At 44.3% G+C, this 19,184-nt stretch overlaps 1 protein-coding gene across 1 annotated transcript in view; it reads right to left on the reverse strand.

Moving 5' to 3' along the window:
* Positions 1 to 19,184, reverse strand: part of PTCD1 (pentatricopeptide repeat domain 1) — an 82,653-nt gene that overhangs the window by 17,498 nt on the left and 45,971 nt on the right. The window lies entirely within an intron of this gene.

Raw genomic sequence — 19,184 nt, forward strand, 5'->3', positions numbered from 1 at the left:
GTCTGGAGTGCGTGTGTGTGACTGTGGGGGAGGGGGGTGTGTGTGAGCGAGTGTCTGCCGTGTGCCTGCGTGTGCATGCGCTCGCCTGTGTGTGCGCATGCAGAGGGGTGGGGGGTGGGGGTGGGGGCTGCCTATATGTGAAGCGCTCTGATACCTGATTCGGTTCGGGGCTGGGAAATTAAAAAAAAAAATAAAAAAAAATGCTGACTTACTCTGCGCATGCGCGGGTGAGACGCGCGCTCCCGCGGTCAAATCCGACACTGGGAAAGCTCGTGACACTTTGGTGTCCACTCTCCCAAATACGGATAGCATTAGTTGGCGAGCTGACAGCATTCATGCTTCGCATGAATGCTAACGTCAGCTCGCCCTAAAAAGGGGGTACAATGATGTTGTATTAACACGAGCCTATGAGAGAGTTAAGAAAATGAAAAGATCGGAGTTGTTGAAACCTAGAGTGATTGCGAAATCGAACAATGGCACGTTTCGTTTAATCACTACTTTCTCTCAGAATGCCGGGCAAATTAAGAAAATATTAAAGAAAAACTGGAATATTCTTTTGTCCGATAATGTTATCAAGGCTGATCTACCTACTAACCCCTTAGTTACCTTCAGGAAGGCGAGATCTCTGAGGGACCATTTGGTCTCCAGTCATTTCCTTGCACCAGAAGAAACCCCTAAACTGCCTGTTCTTAGGGGTTTCTATCCATGTGGCCGTTGCAAGGCTTGCAAATTTAGCAAGCGGACACTCACTTATAAAATACCTGGGTTGGCGAATCCTTAACGGATTATGAAATTTTTAACATGCTCCACGCCTTATGCAATTTACTGTCTTACCTGTCCGTGCGGCTTGAATTATATCGGTAGCACGACTAATGCGGTTAAGCTGCGTATTTTGGAACATATGCGTGCGATCGCCAAGAAGGACGAGTCCTACCCTGTAGCAAGGCATTTTGAAAGGATGCACAGGAGCAACAGGGACCTGTTGTCCTATGTCTGCCTTGACAGTATACCGGCCAATATCAGAGGGGGTGATCGACTCTTAAAACTCAGACGTCTTGAATCCAGGTATATTATAGACATGCAGAGTAAAAATCCCAACGGTCTCAACATGCATGAAGAGCTAGCAGTACATTTAGGCTGAAGAATATCAACATTGCCTAGGTGACATGACTATTCTGAGATGAGCATTGTATTGAGTGTACCTGTAATTACCAAACTGCCTTTTCGATACAACCATCCCGTATGATATTATAAATGTAACATAAGATTGATATTTGTACAGATGAAATTTCGATTTTTTAAGATATTATTTTTTCTTTAAACATGTGTTTTTGATTCAGCCCATACAGGGCGAGATGAATGGTCTTGATATAATGACTCTGCCTAAGACCAACTCATAATGGGCGTATTTGTATCATATGCGAAGATAAGGACTATCTCAGCCCATCAGGGGCCCTATGCACATTAGATTTATTTAAATCGTTTATGTATATATGTACAATCTGTATATGGATGTGCCAACTATCTGGGTATTGAACACCCGAATTGCTGTGATATTCGTCACTTCATGTTAAGATGACGGCCTTTTGTAGATTTGTAAGATAGTCCTTTCTTGCTTTTGATGTAATGTCCGACGTCTTTATAGGCAGACAGGCGCCGCGGCTCTTTGCACAATTTGATGAAGCCCTATGGCGAAACGCGTCGTTGCTGTGCAGTTCCCGAAATAAATCATTGATGGAACTACCCCCTGTGAGTGCTACTATCTTTATGGAGTAAATCCCATGGATACTTAGGAGCTTGGACATTACAACGGGCACACCCCCGTTTTGTGTGCACCCGCTCACGTGTGCATCTGGCTGGTGTTTGGAAGCGGAGGAGATATATATATATATATATATATATATATATATATATATATATATATAAATTATTTTAGGAGGGCACGCACTAATATTGTTGTGGGGCCTAAAAGTGCTTTACTTTTTGTCCAATTATTTTTAACACACATTCTCTCATCTTTCAGTGTTGGGACAATAGGGGCTCCATTCCAACACTGTAATTAAATGTCCATGAATGGCAACCATTTAATTTTAATAATGCTCCAGCTATGAAAGGATGCTCTTCATTCATAAACCCAAGCCATCACAGACGCAAATCACTTACGACTGAAAACAAGCAAAGACCATTCTATCCTATACACTCAATTATTCGCTATCACTTTTTATTATAATACGTAACTAAATAATAATGCCTACCAGTTGTATTGTTTTACTGTTGACTTTCAAGTTTTCTGCCAAGCTTAGCTTGAACAGGTCAGCCACACAGTAATACAAACTATCCTAACACTTGATACTTCCCAATTTTAAATATATCAATGTATCTTAATTATTTTGCTGTTTATATGTCAGCATTATAATTTGTTTATTTATAAAGTTTTCTGTAGCGCGAACATGACCACCGAGGGTATCAGAGCGCTTTACAGTTTATACATCAAGAAGGATACAAGCAGTCAAAAACAGAACAAACAAGGATAAAAATGAAGTCTTGTAGTGCCACGCAGCCTCGGGCGCCCTGGCAGGTGGGACACAAATCTGCGACTGTGGCCTCAATCTCCAATGGAACAGCCTATCTAAGGCAGGAATTTCTTCATCCAAAACACTGGGACTTCCTTTTTGAAGCAGACAGTGGAAGAATTCATCCTGACTTCGGGGGGCAGGGAGTTCCAAATCCTCGGTGCAATACCTGAGAAGGCTCGATTGTAGGTTTTTCTTTTCTTGAATTTTTTTGGTTTGAGCAACAGGGTGCTGGCGTTTCTGGAGGCTCTCGAACCACCTGAGAGCTCCAGTTTTTGAGTGACGTACAGCGGGGTATTGAAATGAATGGCTTTGGGTGCCATGCATGCAATTTTTAACTGTATCTGCGTTTCATATGGAAGCCAGTTCAGGGATAGCAGGTCTTGTGAAATATGGTTGTATCTTTTAGTGCCTGTTAAGAGCCTAGCAGCAGAGTTGAAGGCAACCCTAAGAGGAGCAGTCTTCACTCTAGGAAGGCTGCAAAGGGTTGCGCTGCCATAGTCCAGAATTGAGATCACTAAATCATGCACCGCAACCTTTAGGTCATGAGGAGGGAGAAAAGGTTTAATTTTCCTTAAGATGGTGAGTTGGAAGTTAGCTCGTTTGGTGAGGGTACTGATGTGCATCTGTATGTTCAGACTTTTGTCTAGCATTATTACTGGAGAGGTTGCGGAATCAACGAAGTGCGGCATGCAGTTAAGTAAAGTAAGCTGATTCATCCATGGATCTATGACCGGTAATTGCTTGTGTGGTGCGATTAGGAGGAATTCTGTATTAGAGCATTTAGCTTCAAGTTATTAAGTGCCAGACAGCTTTTTGTTTTCAGTAGGACTAAGTTGAGGGACCTGATGTCCTCAGAGGATGCGATCTTCATGTATAGTTGGGTATCATCAGCATACATTTGATAGTGAATGCTGAATGATTTTAGAAATTCTGTCAGAGGCTCCATGAACAGGTTGAAGAGCGTGGGTGAGAGCGCTGAACCCTGTGGAACACCCAGCGTGACCCAAGAAGCACTTTAGTACAAGCCCAGACAACCCCATCCTGTGTTCCAGGAGGCCAATTAGGTTATCATGTTTGACAGTATCAAATGCTGACGAAAGGTCGAGAAGGATCAATAGGCAAGATTAATTTTTATCCAGCATTCTTAGCGCATCACACACAATGTGTGTTAACGCAGATGCTGTATTATGACCCAGGCGGAACCCAGATTGATATTGGTCCAGGAATTGGAAATGATCGATGTGGTTACATCGTTGGGCGAGCACACATTTCTCCAGGAGCTTTGCCAAAGTGGGGATGTTAGATATTGGGCGGACGTTATGTAGGTCCATGAGATTAGGAGATGGTTTCTTTAGAATAGGGGTAACTTGCCCCGATTTTAGGCAATCCGGAATAGCACCTTGCCGAAGTGAAGCATTAACGATCTAAGTCCGAAGTGGGAGTAAGGAGGTTCTAATTTCAGAGAAGAGGTTCGATGGCAGGGGTCGTTGTATTGATTAGCAGGTTCAGAGTAGCCAGCTTTTTGCATATAGTGCTTTCATCCAAGGTTTGGAAAAGGCTCCAGGATGCGTTGTTTTTGGGAGGGCAAGGCTGCGCAGGCACGGTGACAATCAACCCGCAAGGAAGGAGGGTGTTCGGCAGACTGATCGACAGGTGCTCCAGGGCAGAGCATAGTTCAGCTTCGATCTTAGTAGTCTTATCGGTGAAGAAATCAGCAAACTCTTTACAGTTTGGCTGTGTCCCTCGACCCAGTGCAGAGAGATTATGATGACTGTTAGCATGAGACTTGATGAGTTCGAACAGTTTTTTGGACGATTTCTGAAGAAGGTGGCTTTCGAGCATCTGATGCACTTGTTGTAGATGCTTCTTAGGGATCTCAGATGGTAGAGATGTTTAAGGGAGGGATAGGATCTCCACAGTCTTTCCACAAGTCTTAAATTGCTTCTTTCAGTATTAAGACTATAATTGAACCATAGAGGACAGTCTTTTTAGCTGTAGCGGCGCCACCAAGTCTAATACATTTGTCATGGAGCGGTTATAGTGGGCCGTAAGGTCATGGACATCAGACATGTTCATTGGAGGGGGCAGATTCTTATCATAGAGAGCAGTCCGATTGCGTATGTTGATGTTTCATAGACATCTTTTCAAGTGTTTGGGGTTCTTAGGCCGGACTCTACTAGTTCTTATCGACTTCAGGATGAGGAAGGCGATGCAATAGTGGTCTGTCCAATCACACGGGACAATAGATTCCAGAGGGACGGTAATGGGCTTACTAATGACAAGATCTAAGGTAGCTCCTTTAATATGCGTGGGGCTGTCACAGATTTGGATTAGGTTGAGGTCTAGCAGGAAGGATTTAAGGCTATTGACCACCACATCATTCACATCATTCCAATGAAGGTTGAACTCTCCCAGGATGAGCTGAGTGCCATGGAAATCTGCGTTATCTGAGATAATGGCCATGATCTGTTCTATGAAGGGAAGGTTGGCGCTTGGCGGGTGGAAGAACGTGTGCAGTTTGCATGGGTGATTGTTGCTACCAGCCACCTCAATACATAAGTATTCACATGACGGCAGGAGGTCAGATTGTAGTACTTTCACTGTTAGATTGCTATGATGTATATAGGCAATGCCTCCACCTTGTCCGCTTGCTTTATCCAACTTAATGATATCGTAGTCAGTGATACAAGGTCAAGGCCCTGTGCAAGGATGAGGTCAGCAATGTCAGAAGCAGCACACATTTGAGATTTGTGGGTGAGTCCATTGGGGCAGATAGTGCGGGAGGTTGTTCTCATTTAAGGCTCTGGTGTTTAGCCTATGCTCCCTGAAAGGGCAGTAGGGATATTTTCAATTTGGTGCAAGTTTGTTATGGTGGAAGAATGTGTAGGATTATATGAAAGTAGGAGAGAATGAATATCCTTGACAGTGAGGCTATACATCTAGAGGGCCGTGAGGGGTTGTTAGGATGGGAGCGGTTACCCAACTATGGGGTGTGTGGGTCATGTAGGATGATGACCAATGAAATGAGGGGGAAGCTGGGAGCCAGGTACACCTTTTAGATGGGAGCGTGTGGATAGGGTGATTGGTCATTGGGGAGCAGCTTAATCTCAAGATAGCCGACAGTTCTGCAGTGATATGTAATATGCTACGTACCTCTGCCTTAAGTTTCTGGAGGTAAAGTGAGATCTCATTAAGTCTACCTTCCAATGTAGGATGGGAATAGGAGTGGGAGGCAGTGGTGGAGAGCTATTGGATGCGGGGGACAGTAGTCCCGGCGTCAAATGTATGTGCCCAGTGGGGAGGTATTCCGAGACTTGGTGCTGGGGGCCTGGAGGGTTGGGTGGGATAGGGGAAGAAGGGTTAGACAAATATTGACCCCTAAAAGCCTGTGGGAGCAGGCTGTGATTTCGGGGTGGGCTGGGGGTAGGGATCACGGGGATAACCGGGGCGATGCTGTGATCTGTGTAGTTAAGGGGGTTAGAGCTAGCTATCTTTGAGGAGGGGAGAGCATGCAAACTAGTATGATAGATGTACTGAAGAGGCTCCTTCCCCTCAGGCATTGAAGGAGAATTGTTCTTATGTGTGAAGGTAACTTCGGAACTAAGGGAGGGTCAGAAGATGGGTCTAGTGGTATATAGGATATACGTTGAGGTGACTGGGGAACCTCAGGGGATGCTAACCACTGTATTCATGAAGGCAGGGAAAAAAATATCAAATACCACTAGGTTGCGGTCTGAAGCTTGTATAAAGATGGTTCTGTTTTTGTAAAGGGAAATGGTGGCTTCAGCTCTATTAACCGAGACGGGTGCATCCATCAATAAGACCATGTGGAGTCTTCAGGGAAGTGGAGATCTGGAGTAGTGAGTAGATGGCCTTCCGCCATTGCTCATGTCGTTTAGTGTAGAGGATGAGATAATTTATAGTTTCCGCCATTGCTCATGTCGTTTAATGTAGAAGATGAGATCATTTATAGTAACACCTTGATTGATGGAGAACTAGGGATCTGAGATTAGGATTTCCGGGTGGGTTTTAAGTAATCTGTGTTTAAAGTTTTTTGTGAAATTTTTTGATAGGTTAGCGGGATATATGATTCTGAAAGCATTATGGCCAGCCGACTCGAGGTTGGGAGAAATGGAGTTCAAGCATTTAGGATCCATATAAACGCTCGACTCAGTTAATGGTATAGGAGGCGCAAGTAAAACCAAGAACCTAGACAGAGGTAAGAGAGGTGTCAAAATGCATGCAGTGTAACAACTACCGGAGAGTTTCAGGGGGTAAAGGTGGAGTGAACAGTAGATTCCCATTAGCTACCACAGATCAATCAGGTTCACTTATGTAGACAAAACTTATGTGAGACCAACTGTCTTGAGCTAAAAAGACAGGAGGGTGGGCTGTATCAACTTGAATACAATTCCAAGGGTCGAATTATTTTCTATTTACAGTAGGCAGTTGTTCACGCAAGGCATTTCACGCAAGTCATTAAAAGGAAACCTCAGAGAACAAGTGTGTGGGATAGAGGTAAATTGACCCCTCCAGGATGGCCCTCGAATGTGGATGATTTTATTATGTTGCCGAAGGGCATTCACGCATGTGTGTTCACCCAAGTTGTTAAAAGGAGATTGCACAAACCAAGTGTGTGCGATAGATGTAAATAGATCACTCCAAGATGGCCACCGTATGTTGAGGATGGAGCACACCTATTTCTCTTTCCATGGCTAGCAGAGAACAGAGACCAGGGAAGACTTAGACTACTACAAATACATATATACATTTTTGTGCACCGTGGCTTACCAGCTCTCTTATTGTATATTTGATAGATCACTTGATGAACATCATAAAAAATATGGCTTTTAGAAGCAAGTAGATAACTAGAGATCTTAAATGGCTGTATAATTAAAATTGAAGAGTTGAAATAATGTGTCTAATTATGACTTATCCACATGCAAGACAAAAAATTCTTAACAAAAGTTAAGTCAATCTACCTACCCATCCCTCCATCACATTACTATATTGCAGGCTATTCATACATTATTGGGCTGGCCGACTGTAATTACCTTGACAAATGGGGGGGGGTTAATCACTATTCATTGATTTGTATTGCTTGCATAGAGGATTAACACATTTACAGAAAATCAGTTTGGCAAATGCACCAAATGTTGACTTGGCTCGACCCTCAGGGTCACAGGTTCAGATGTCAATGGTTAAAGTGGTGACTCATCCTGTTTATGCATAGTTGATCAACTGAATGCATTACACTGGAGAACAATATTTATATTTTGATGTACAACATATAGGTGCTTTGTCTGAAAATGCTAACTTGGATCCAAATTAATTGATCTAAAATACAAAAATCACGAACAAACCTAGCACATTTCTAGGAAACAGTAACCTTATTGGTAATGTTACTAATAAAAGCACAATGTATTAATATATTTCTATATAGTGCTCCACTCCACGCTTTGGCTATTTCAAGCAATAACAATACCAGATCTTACAATTACCCAATTTGTGGGGATCAATCTACCATCCTCAGATGTACAGAAGAGTGAGTCAACCTGGGATTACAACTCAAGACCTGCAGGACACCGCTGATGGATGCATGGAGTGCTAGTTCACCGAGTCATCTTGTCATTATTATTATATATGATCTGGTCAAGTGTGCAGAAAGGAAAACCTTTATGCAGGCTCTAAAACACAGGGCAAAGGGAATATCACAGGTGTGGAATTTTATAAATTATCTGCTTGTCCATGGAATGGGATGCTTCAGAAAGGTACCTGTCCTGTAAAAAATAAATCTACTTGTCCGATTGAAGCCAGGCAGTGAAGTGACAAAGTAAGCAGTGTTCTCAATATATCAGAGTGCTGATAAAAGTCTCTCTGTTTATGCCAGGGCTCATATTATATCAGGCTCTAGCAAGGCTCTGATTTTGCATCTTTCCAAAAATTTACTCACTGAGGAAATAGGAGAACAGTGAAGTTCCCGGACCAGAATGCCCTGTGAGGTTGTGCACACTCTCAAATGTATATTTTTGAGGGTATTCCCCTGGATAAAAAAAACACACTAACAAAAACATTTTAACAAATGTATTTGCCATGACTCAGCAGATTTTTGCATGGGCAAATATATGCGTTCATGTCTGCTCATATGAAAATGGAATTCACAAATGTTTGCTAGGAAATCTAAATCTTTGCGAGGACACAGACCAGCAGGTTTTCTTTGAGAATGGGGTCCCTGATTTATTTTCATGCTGCCCTTAAATGTCCACACTGATTCTTCATTGTTAATCCTTTTTGTTATAAAAGTTGGCTTTCATCAAACAGGTTTTATTAAATGATGCCTTAAAGAAACGGTATTTTAGGCTATCCTTAAAATTGCACAATAGTTTAGCAAACCTGATTTTATAAGTTGCAATTATTTTAATAGAAAATTCACCACTCTTGTATTCATTCTGCTTTACGTATAATCACAGAAAATTCCATAAGCGCGATAAACAAACACAAATTGTCCAATTTCACAAACGTGGACACATTTTTATATTGGAACCACTATCATTAAGTCAAGCAGAGCTTAAAGGTCTCTGCATTTACTTAGAGCGCTCACACTCACAGTAAATGCTTTGAATCATCGATGCAACTTGTTAAACAACTTGTACACATGGATACACATCTGGCCCTGTTGGAAGACAATCCTCTTTCTAATAATAACCATGCTGTGTGGTACCCTAACCAGATAGCAAAAAGGGTTGTTGGGCAGGGCTTAGGTCTACTTGCCAATGGACAAAATAAAATACTTAAATGTGTTATCCCTGTCCATAACCAATATGCTAGGGGTGGCTGGAATGAGGAATAGTTTGTGTGTACTTGCCATCCCCGGAGGCGTGAGCCGGGGGTTCTAGGCTGCTAATTACGCTTTTTAAAATTGTTATTGCATCATAAATCGTTATGTTATAATTTACCTTATGACTTTTTGTAACTTTTAATTCACTTCGCCTTCATTGTACTTCAATCCTAGTCCCCTATCAGGAATAATCGGCGCAGACGCGCTCTTAGAGAAGGTACCGCCATCTTTGGTGGATCCCAGGGCAGCGCACTAGTTGTTCACTGACTCCCGCCCTTCTCCGTCGCTATAAAATGAGCACATGGAACCGACGGCGCAGTGGGCGGGCGCGCCAAAGGAAAGCCCGTCTGCGCCCATCCGCGCCAAGACCGCGACAGGCGCAGGACACGCTGGCCAAATTCATTCCATTCCTGGTCATTTTATTTCCTCTCCTAGCCCATCAACTCTGTGTACAGGGGGAGCGATCTCCTAATGCATAAGGACACCAATAAATGCTCCAACTGTCCCTCTATGGAGTCGATATGGGGTCCCTTCTCATGTATAACCTGTAAATGGACCACCCCATGGCTCCCGGAGTCTTTCCCATGTGTAGCCCCTACGAGGCTTTGCACTAGTAATTTCAAGGGCGGACTGATTAATGCCCGGTCCATATGTTGCCATAGTCAGGACATCAGGAATTTGATCCTTGATCTCGATTTGGACTTGCTTTTTGTGACGGAGACTTGGCTTAATGACACCAGCAACCCAGACCTAGCAATTGCTATTCCAGCTGGCTTCACTATCTTTAGGCAGGATAGACAAAATCGGTAGAAGGGGAGGGGTGGCTTTAATCATTAGATTCAGAAAAGGGGGGTGGTTCAGAAAAGGGGGTGGTGATGAACAGAGTGCCTGAATTAAGCAGACCACTCTTACCCAGTCCAAAGATCAGGGCTTGATCCATCACCGTTTTTTAGCTCACTGCACCATCCCAGCTCAGAACTTGGCTATATGCAAATTAGTCTGTTCCTGTCCCAGTGCATGATGGGAGCAGGGCAAACCAAACTACCAAGCCAATTCTTATACTGGGAAGGAAACAAGCTACCGGGGACCGGTTTCTGGCATTTCAGCCTCGTCGGCCCGGCTTGCTTGAAACCTGATGGTGCAATGAGCAAGGGACTCACATCTGAGTATACCCTTCCACGCTTATGGTGGACAAATTGATTCAGAAAAGGGGGTGGTGATGAACAGAGTGCCTGAATTAAGCAGACCACTCTTACCCAGTCCAAAGATCAGGGCTTGATCCATCACCGTTTTTTAGCTCACTGCACCATCCCAGCTCAGAACTTGGCTATATGCAAATTAGTCTGTTCCTGTCCCAGTGCATGATGGGAGCAGGGCAAACCAAACTACCAAGCCAATTCTTATACTGGGAAGGAAACAAGCTACCGGGGACCGGTTTCTGGCATTTCAGCCTCGTCGGCCCGGCTTGCTTGAATCCTGATGGTGCAATGAGCAAGGGACTCACATCTGAGTATACCCTTCCACGCTTATGGTGGACAAATTGATTCAGAAAAGGGGGTGGTGATGAACAGAGTGCCTGAATTAAGCAGACCACTCTTACCAGACCCCCCAGGATATAGCGGCATGGATAGGCAAATTTAGCGGCACAAAAATGGAAATTTAGCGGCACAAATATGGAAATTTAGCGGCAATTTAGCGGCATTTTATTTGTCCATTTTTCCTACAACAAACACAGATATCTTATTTTTTTTAGTTATTTAACAACATGAAGCTGTGTATGTATACTAATTTAAGCATTCCTCCATAGAAACACTCTTGATTGTAGGTTTAACTAATTCACATGCTTCAAGATAGCCCACTTGTGAACCTGTGGCTATGTTTAATTTGCTTGCCGCCTCTTTTGATTTAAACTTAGGCCACATGATGACATCACTCTGCACGAAGGCTTGCTGCGCTCCTGTGCGTCAACATATTGTAAATGAGGCCCTAAGAGTCTTCTCAATTAGATCTCATATTTTTGGGAAAATAAAGGAAAAATACAGCATACTTCAACTGGTAAGTTGTCCTGATGTGACCTTGCATGTACTTCATGCCCCAAGTTCTCACATTCATGTGTCACACATGTGAGGTACAAATGATACAAAAGAAAAGTAATATTTAATGGAATTGAGAGGACTAATAATTATGTGCTAGCCTATGCAACAGTTTTCTGAGCATGTTGCTTCTTTAGGGGCTACCCAATAGATTGAAAGGTCCTTTTGAGACTATTGACGTTAGCAGGAGTCAATAAATTAAAAGTTGTACTCTCACATTCAGCGATTTGCCCGGGCTTCTACTTACTGATGTTAGCAGTTCTCGACAAGGCATTCAGTAAATTATATTCCTGGTTTTCGATCCTGTGTGAGGCTGGGGTGGGGTGTCAGAGGGCGATGGGGAGTCATGCGGGGAGGAATAGGCGTCAGGGTTGTCATTTCCCAGCAGTTTCTACCCTCCTCCTCCCCCTCCCTCCGACATGCCCCTCCACATGGAAAAGATGCCCTTTACCTTGTAAACAAACGCGTTGCTTGGTGCCCGGGTTCTACACTCACCCCCTCTCTTCCTCTCCATCCATAAGTCACCGCCCTCTATCAAGCGAGTGACACAAAGCTCTCCAGGGGAGAGGGTGGCGCCTCGCCCCAGTCACTGGGAGGGTCTCCAGCGGGGAGCCAGAGGCCGGAGGGGCACTTCAAAGCCCCTCGCAGTGAGCTGCTAATGCCCCATTAAGCCCGGACATTTATTCTTTAGTGCTTCTCTGTCCTTCCCGCCCGCCCCAAAAAACAACATAAGTGGCCCCAGACCCCCCAGGATATAGCGGCTTTTATCAAAATGCAGCGATTTCTACAAAAATGCCGATTTTGCGGGCATTTGTGTAAAAATCGCGGCATTTTTTTAAAAGTGCCGATTTCGCGGCAAATCGCGAAATCGCGATATCCTGGAGGGTCTGTCTTACCCAGTCCAAAGATCAGGGCTTGATCCATCACCGTTTTTTAGCTCACTGCACCATCACAGCTGAGAACTTGGCTATATGCAAATTAGTCTGTTCCTGTCCCAGTGCATGATGGGAGCAGGGCAAACCAAACTACCAAGCCAATTCTTATACTGGGAAGGAAACAAGCTACCGGGGACCGGTTTCTGGCATTTCAGCCTCGTCGGCCCGGCTTGCTTGAATCCTGATGGTGCAATGAGCAAGGGACTCGCATCTGAGTATACCCTTCCACGCTTATGGTGGACAAATTGATTCAGAAAAGGGGGTGGTGATGAACAGAGTGCCTGAATTAAGCAGACCACTCTTACCCAGTCCAAAGATCAGGGCTTGATCCATCACCGTTTTTTAGCTCACTGCACCATCCCAGCTCAGAACTTGGCTATATGCAAATTAGTCTGTTCCTGTCCCAGTGCATGATGGGAGCAGGGCAAACCAAACTACCAAGCCAATTCTTATACTGGGAAGGAAACAAGCTACCGGGGACCGGTTTCTGGCATTTCAGCCTCGTCGGCCCGGCTTGCTTGAATCCTGACGGTGCAATGAGCAAGGGACTCACATCTGAGTATACCCTTCCACGCTTATGGTGGACAAATTGATTCAGAAAAGGGGGTGGTGATGAACAGAGTGCCTGAATTAAGCAGACCACTCTTACCCAGTCCAAAGATCAGGGCTTGATCCATCACCGTTTTTTAGCTCACTGCACCATCCCAGCTCAGAACTTGGCTATATGCAAATTAGTCTGTTCCTGTCCCAGTGCATGATGGGAGCAGGGCAAACCAAACTACCGAACCAATTCTTATGCTGGGAAGGAAACAAGCTACCGGGGACCGGTTTCTGGCATTTCAGCCTCGTCGGCCCGGCTTGCTTGAATCCTGATGGTGCAATGAGCAAGGGACTCACATCTGAGTATACCCTTCCACGCTTATGGTGGACAAATTGATTCAGAAAAGGGGGTGGTGATGAACAGAGTGCCTGAATTAAGCAGACCACTCTTACCCAGTCCAAAGATCAGGGCTTGATCCATCACCGTTTTTAGCTCACTGCACCATCCCAGCTCAGAACTTGGCTATATGCAAATTAGTCTGTTCCTGTCCCAGTGCATGATGGGAGCAGGGCAAACCAAACTACCAAGCCAATTCTTATACTGGGAAGGAAACAAGCTACCGGTGACCGGTTTCTGGCATTTCAGCCTCGTCGGCCAAATGCCAGAAACCGGTCCCCGGTAGCTTGTCTCCTTTCTGGTGAAGAATTGGCTTGGTAGTTTGGTCTGCCCTGTTCCCATGATGCACTGGGCCAGGGACAGACTAATTTGCATATAGCCAGGTTCTGAGCTGGGGCAGTGAGCTAAATAACGGTGATGGATCAAGCCCTGATCTTTGGACTGGGTAAGAGTGGTCTGCTTAATTCAGACACTCTGTTCATCACCACCCCCTTTTCTGAATCATTTAATCATTAGAAGCACCCTCAAATGCCACACATGCACCTTAGGCCCTTTGAAAGGGGCAGAGGGAATAGGCTTTTCCATCATGCTGAATGCTTCTGCGTCATTCTCAGGAGGTTTGGTCTATCGTCCTCCAGGTAATGCCACTCATTTCTTGACTCAATAGGAGAATGCCTAGGGCAACTACTGCTGCGCTACCCTCACTTTACGCTCATGGGGGATTTTAATCTCCAGTTGGAATCTAGAAATGATGCTCAAGCTACTAACTTTTACTAGACTCTGGACATTTTCGGGCTGTACCAATTGGTCGAGTTATCCACCCGTTCTGCGGGGCACTCACTGGACGGCGTTTGTTCTAATTTTCCGGCACTATCTACTCTTAACCCAGTCCCACAAATCTGGACAGACCACAGACTCATTCCGTTTAATATCTGTCTTTCAGGCCAGACAAAAACATCTAGCGCTTATCAACAGTCAACTTCTAATATAAATTGGAAGAAGGTTGCTGAGACTTTAAAAGCTAACCCCCCACGCCAGTTGCAACCTACTAGTTTGTTAGGAGATGCTTCTCATGATTCCAGATATTTCCACTCCTGGATGCATCAAGTCATCACAGAATGTGCCCCGTCTAAACCACGTCAATATAAGGGCACAAAGCAAAAACCGAATGCCCCCTGGTTTTCACAGGCGTTGGCAGAAAGTCACCTACTATGTAGGAAAATGGAACGTAAATGGAGGAAATCCTACAACCAATCTGCCAAAATTGCCTATGTCTAACAACGCAAATCCTACTTGGCTAATATTAAGCTGGCCAAAAGAGAATAACTTCAGGTCTCTCCCCTGAGGCGGAAAGCCGGGGTCTCATTCTCGCAATTTTAAAGGTGTGCATTATTTTTCGTTTGGATATTTAGTTTAAAACTTCTGTGACATTTTTAAATACTGTGAGCCTGACCTGTAGATATCGCCGCTTCCACACGCTGTCATCAGCGCAGCAGATTACGTGCTGACGCTGGGAGTACAGGCTGAGCAGGCGCCATATTGGGGGTAGGAAGGGTGGCGGTCCAGTAGCTGGCCGCCTCCCACCCTCCTTAGCACTGGATATAAGGGGACTGTCATATCGCCCGAGCAGCGGGCGCGCCAAAGGCAAGCCCGTATGCGCCCGTCCGCGCCGGACCAGCGCCTAGCACCATACCCCCTATGCCATCCACATCAGAGAGGATTAGATATGCTCCAGCGGAGATTATACAGTTGAAACCATTAGGGAGGCCTGTTTTCAACATAACCCTGAAACCATCAGCGAACTTACAACCATTTGTTGTTCCAACTGTAAGTCTTCGATTCCGTTTATTAACTCTCAGGCCAGTTTCTCAGATGCTCAGATCATCAGACCTGAGATCATTACAATTTCACTCATTAATGCTCGCTCTCTGGCCAGTCATAGGCAGGAGATCGCCGACTTAATTCTGGGCAGAAAAATAGATATCCTTTTCATTACAGAGACGTGGATGGATGAAGCGTCTGATCCTGATTTACTGGTAGCACTAATGTACACCGGTTAGACAGACAGGGGAAAAAAGGAGGGGGTCTGGCAATTATTTCCCGGAATACTTTTCCGTTAGAATATTTCCTACACCTTCATTAACATGTGAAGCGTTACACTTTGCCATTAAGCTTACTCCTTCATACAATCTCAAAGGAGTACTTATTTACAGACCCCCGGGTGCACGATCTGACTTTTTGTCCTCCTTTATGTCATTTATGGAACCATTGGCAATTGATGACACCTTCATAGCCTTGGGAGATTTAAACTTCCACTTAGACAAAACGGAGGACTCTGACACTTTATCCCTATTGGCCGACTGTGAAACGTTGGGACTAACTCAGCTCATAAATGTACCTACACACGAGGCCGGACATACATTAGACGGCATTTTCTCTAACATTAATGAGTTAGTAATATGTAATTTATTGCCCCTCACCTGGTCTGATCATTTTGCTATTCTGTGCCATATTCCTATTACTCAGGCTCCTATCCCTAAAAGGGCCCCTCCAACTCAGGAAATGTTTAGAGTCTGGAAGGACATTGACTATGAGATCTTTAGAATGTCGCTGATTAAATCCTATCCCGGTATTTCGGCAGACCCTAACGCTGCGGTGGATCAGTTTTTCACCTGGTTGGGCAATGCGGTGGAGGCACATGTGCCGCTTAAATCCATTTAAAAAAAACAGGAAAGTGCCCTCAGCCCCGTGGTTCTCAGACACCTTAAGAAAGCAAAAGCAGGTATGTAGGAACCATGAAAGAAATTGGCGAAAGACTTATGATAGTAAAAGTAAATCTATATAATATATAAAGAAACACTAGCTGTCTACAAAAAAATGATTCAGGAGGCAAAAAAGAAATATTTTGAGGAACAAATTGAAAATTCTAAAAACTCAAGTAGACAACTGTATGAGATGGTAAAATCATTGGCCGGGAAATCTGCAGACCTGGGTCCTCCTCTTTCGCAGGAATTGTGTGATGCACTGGCAAACTTTTTCTTTTTGAAAGTAAATGATATTTACTCGGAGTTTTCAGTAATGAAAAACCCTATTAAACTAAAATCAACTTCCTAATGCAAACCCCTTGAGTGATCATTTTCTCAATTCAAAGAGATAAAGGAGGAGCAGACAGCTGATATCATCAGGCTTATAAAAACGGGCTCAGCCCTAGACCCCTGCCCCCCTAAAATCTTTCTCCCAGTAATTGATCTAGTTAGTCAAGTCATAACACGAGTCTGTAATGGGATGTTTAAATCAGGGGTCTTTCCGGATAGGTTAAAGAATACTCTATTGAAACCTCTCCTTAAAAAATCTGGTCTAGACAAAACTACGCTGAAAAACTATAGACCGATTGCTAGTTTGCCGTTCTTAGCTAAAGTAGCCGAGAAAGCAATGAACAAGCAATTGTCAGAATATATTGAACAAAACACTCTGCTGGACGACTCATTTTGGGTTTCGCAAAATGCATGGGACCGAGACCGCACTTATCAAGGCCGCTGATGACATTAGGACCATCAGGGACCAAGGGGGTACAGTGGTGTTGGTCCTATTGAATTTATCTGCGGCCTTCGACACGGTCAATCACTCCATCTTGATTGACCGTGTCGAAGAATTGGGCATCCATTCTGTGGCCAAGGCCCTGCTTGCCTCTTTTCTGTCAGGCAGAACGCAGGCAGTAACACTGGGATCTTTTAAATCTTCTGATCTTGCCCTACCATGTGGGGTTCCTCAAGGCTCATCCCTAAGTCCGACACTCTTTAATATCTACGTGTCGGACTTAGCTATGGTTATTAAAAACTACCGGATGAGCCTTACCACATATGCAGACGACACCCAGTTAGTGCTTGCCATCAAGAACGATGGAGAAGAGGTGGCGGCTCGGTTTCAGGAAGGCATGTGGGCAATCAAGGAGTGGATGGCTGGGAACTGCTTAAGACTCAACTCAGAGAAGACTGAGGTAATTATCTTCGGAAAGTTATCTCCTCTGTGGTCTTCAGTCTGGTGGCCCCCATTACTTGGAGCCCCACCAACCCCTGTTCATAAGGTTAGGAATCTAGGGATAATCTTCGATGAAAAGCTGAATTTTGCTGATCATGCCAATAAGTTAGCATCTTCAGCCTTCCTCAAACTTAGACTCCTAAGAAAAATCTTACCATTTCTTCCAGACAATGCTAGGAAAATGGTGGTGAGCTCCTTTGTACTTTCATCTTTGGACTACTGTAATGGATTATTTGCGAATGCTCAATCTCGGATGGTGGCCAAATTACAACTCATTCAAAACGCAGCAGCAAGACTGCTGTCTTGCACCCCCAAATTTAAACCCATTAAGCAAGTAATCAGAAACTACCATTGGCTAACTGTAAAAAATCGGATCAGATTTAAGACCTTATGCCTCACCTTTAAAGCATTACATGGTCTTGGCCCGGGGTTTCTCAAACAGAAGCTCACCTTCTATCAACCTAACAGATCACTTAGATCTGAACGTCTACACCAACTGACAGTGCCACGGACCAGGACTGTCACTTGGGGTGACAGATGTTTCACAAACACCGCCGCCAGATTATGGAATTCTCTTCCGCTGGTGATAAGATCTACCCCTTCATTGTTTCAGTTTAGAAAGCTGCTGAAGACTTGGTTGTTTGACCAATAACTTTTCTGCTCAATGTACCACCTTTGAAGTGTGATAATGTTCTCACGGAGATAATTAGCTGAGTCACAGCGCCAAGACACCCACGGGTAAAAGTCGCGCTTTACAAATCTTAAAAATAAATAAATAAATAAATACTACATTAAGGCCATTAGTGATGCTCAACAACAGCAAAAACCGGTCTTTTCTATAGTCAAATCCTTTACGCATCCTAAAACTCTCCAGCCGACAATTACACCTTCTGAAGCTTTCTGCAACCAAATTGCCGACTTCTTTGAGGAGAAGATTGCGCTCATCCAGAGGGACTTTCCTAGCCCTCCCACGGTTGCTCCTCCTAGTCAACTGGAGAGGGGGGGACAATGTGACTCATGCTTTGAGTACTTTTCGACCTGCCACCCTTCTTCAAACTAGAGAAGTTATTATGGCCTGTAAGTCAGGAGCACCCTCTGACTCGTGCCATCCTCAGATACTCCATCAGTTAATTGATACAGTCAACCCCACTATTAATGCCATTGTCTACGCGTCATTAAGCTCAGGAGTCGTACCCCTGGACTGGAAAAAAGCGATTGTCAAGCCGTTAATGAAGAAACTTAACAAATCCACCACTGACTTGTCAAATCTTCGCCCAATATCACTCCTTCCAGTTCTAGGTAAAATAACGGAACAGATAGTGTACCAAGAATTAAAGGACTTTGTAGATACTCACAACATTCTACATCCGCAACAGTCAGGTTTTCGACCTAGACATTCAACCGAAACTGCGCTCACTGACTCCATCAAATTCCTGCAGGACGAAGGGAGAAGGCTGTCCTGATTTTGCTGGACCTCACGGCAGCGTTTGATACCATCTCCCATGACATTTTGATTGATAGACAGAGGTATAGGTATAACAGACGTTGCCCTGTCTTGTATAGTATCCTTCTTGACCGATAGATTTCAATCGGTCTCTTTGGTCCCTTTTCTCTCCAGGGACAAAAAGGTCTTATCGGGGGTCCCTCAGGGCTCGATTTTAAGCCCTTTATTGTTCTATATTTATATGATCCCACTTATTGCATTAATAGAGTCATACGGCATATTTGTAACATCTTATGCCGATGACACCCAACTCGTAGTCTCTC

Source organism: Lissotriton helveticus, chromosome 10, assembly GCF_964261635.1.
Source record: "Lissotriton helveticus chromosome 10, aLisHel1.1, whole genome shotgun sequence".
Taxonomy (NCBI): domain Eukaryota; kingdom Metazoa; phylum Chordata; class Amphibia; order Caudata; family Salamandridae; genus Lissotriton; species Lissotriton helveticus.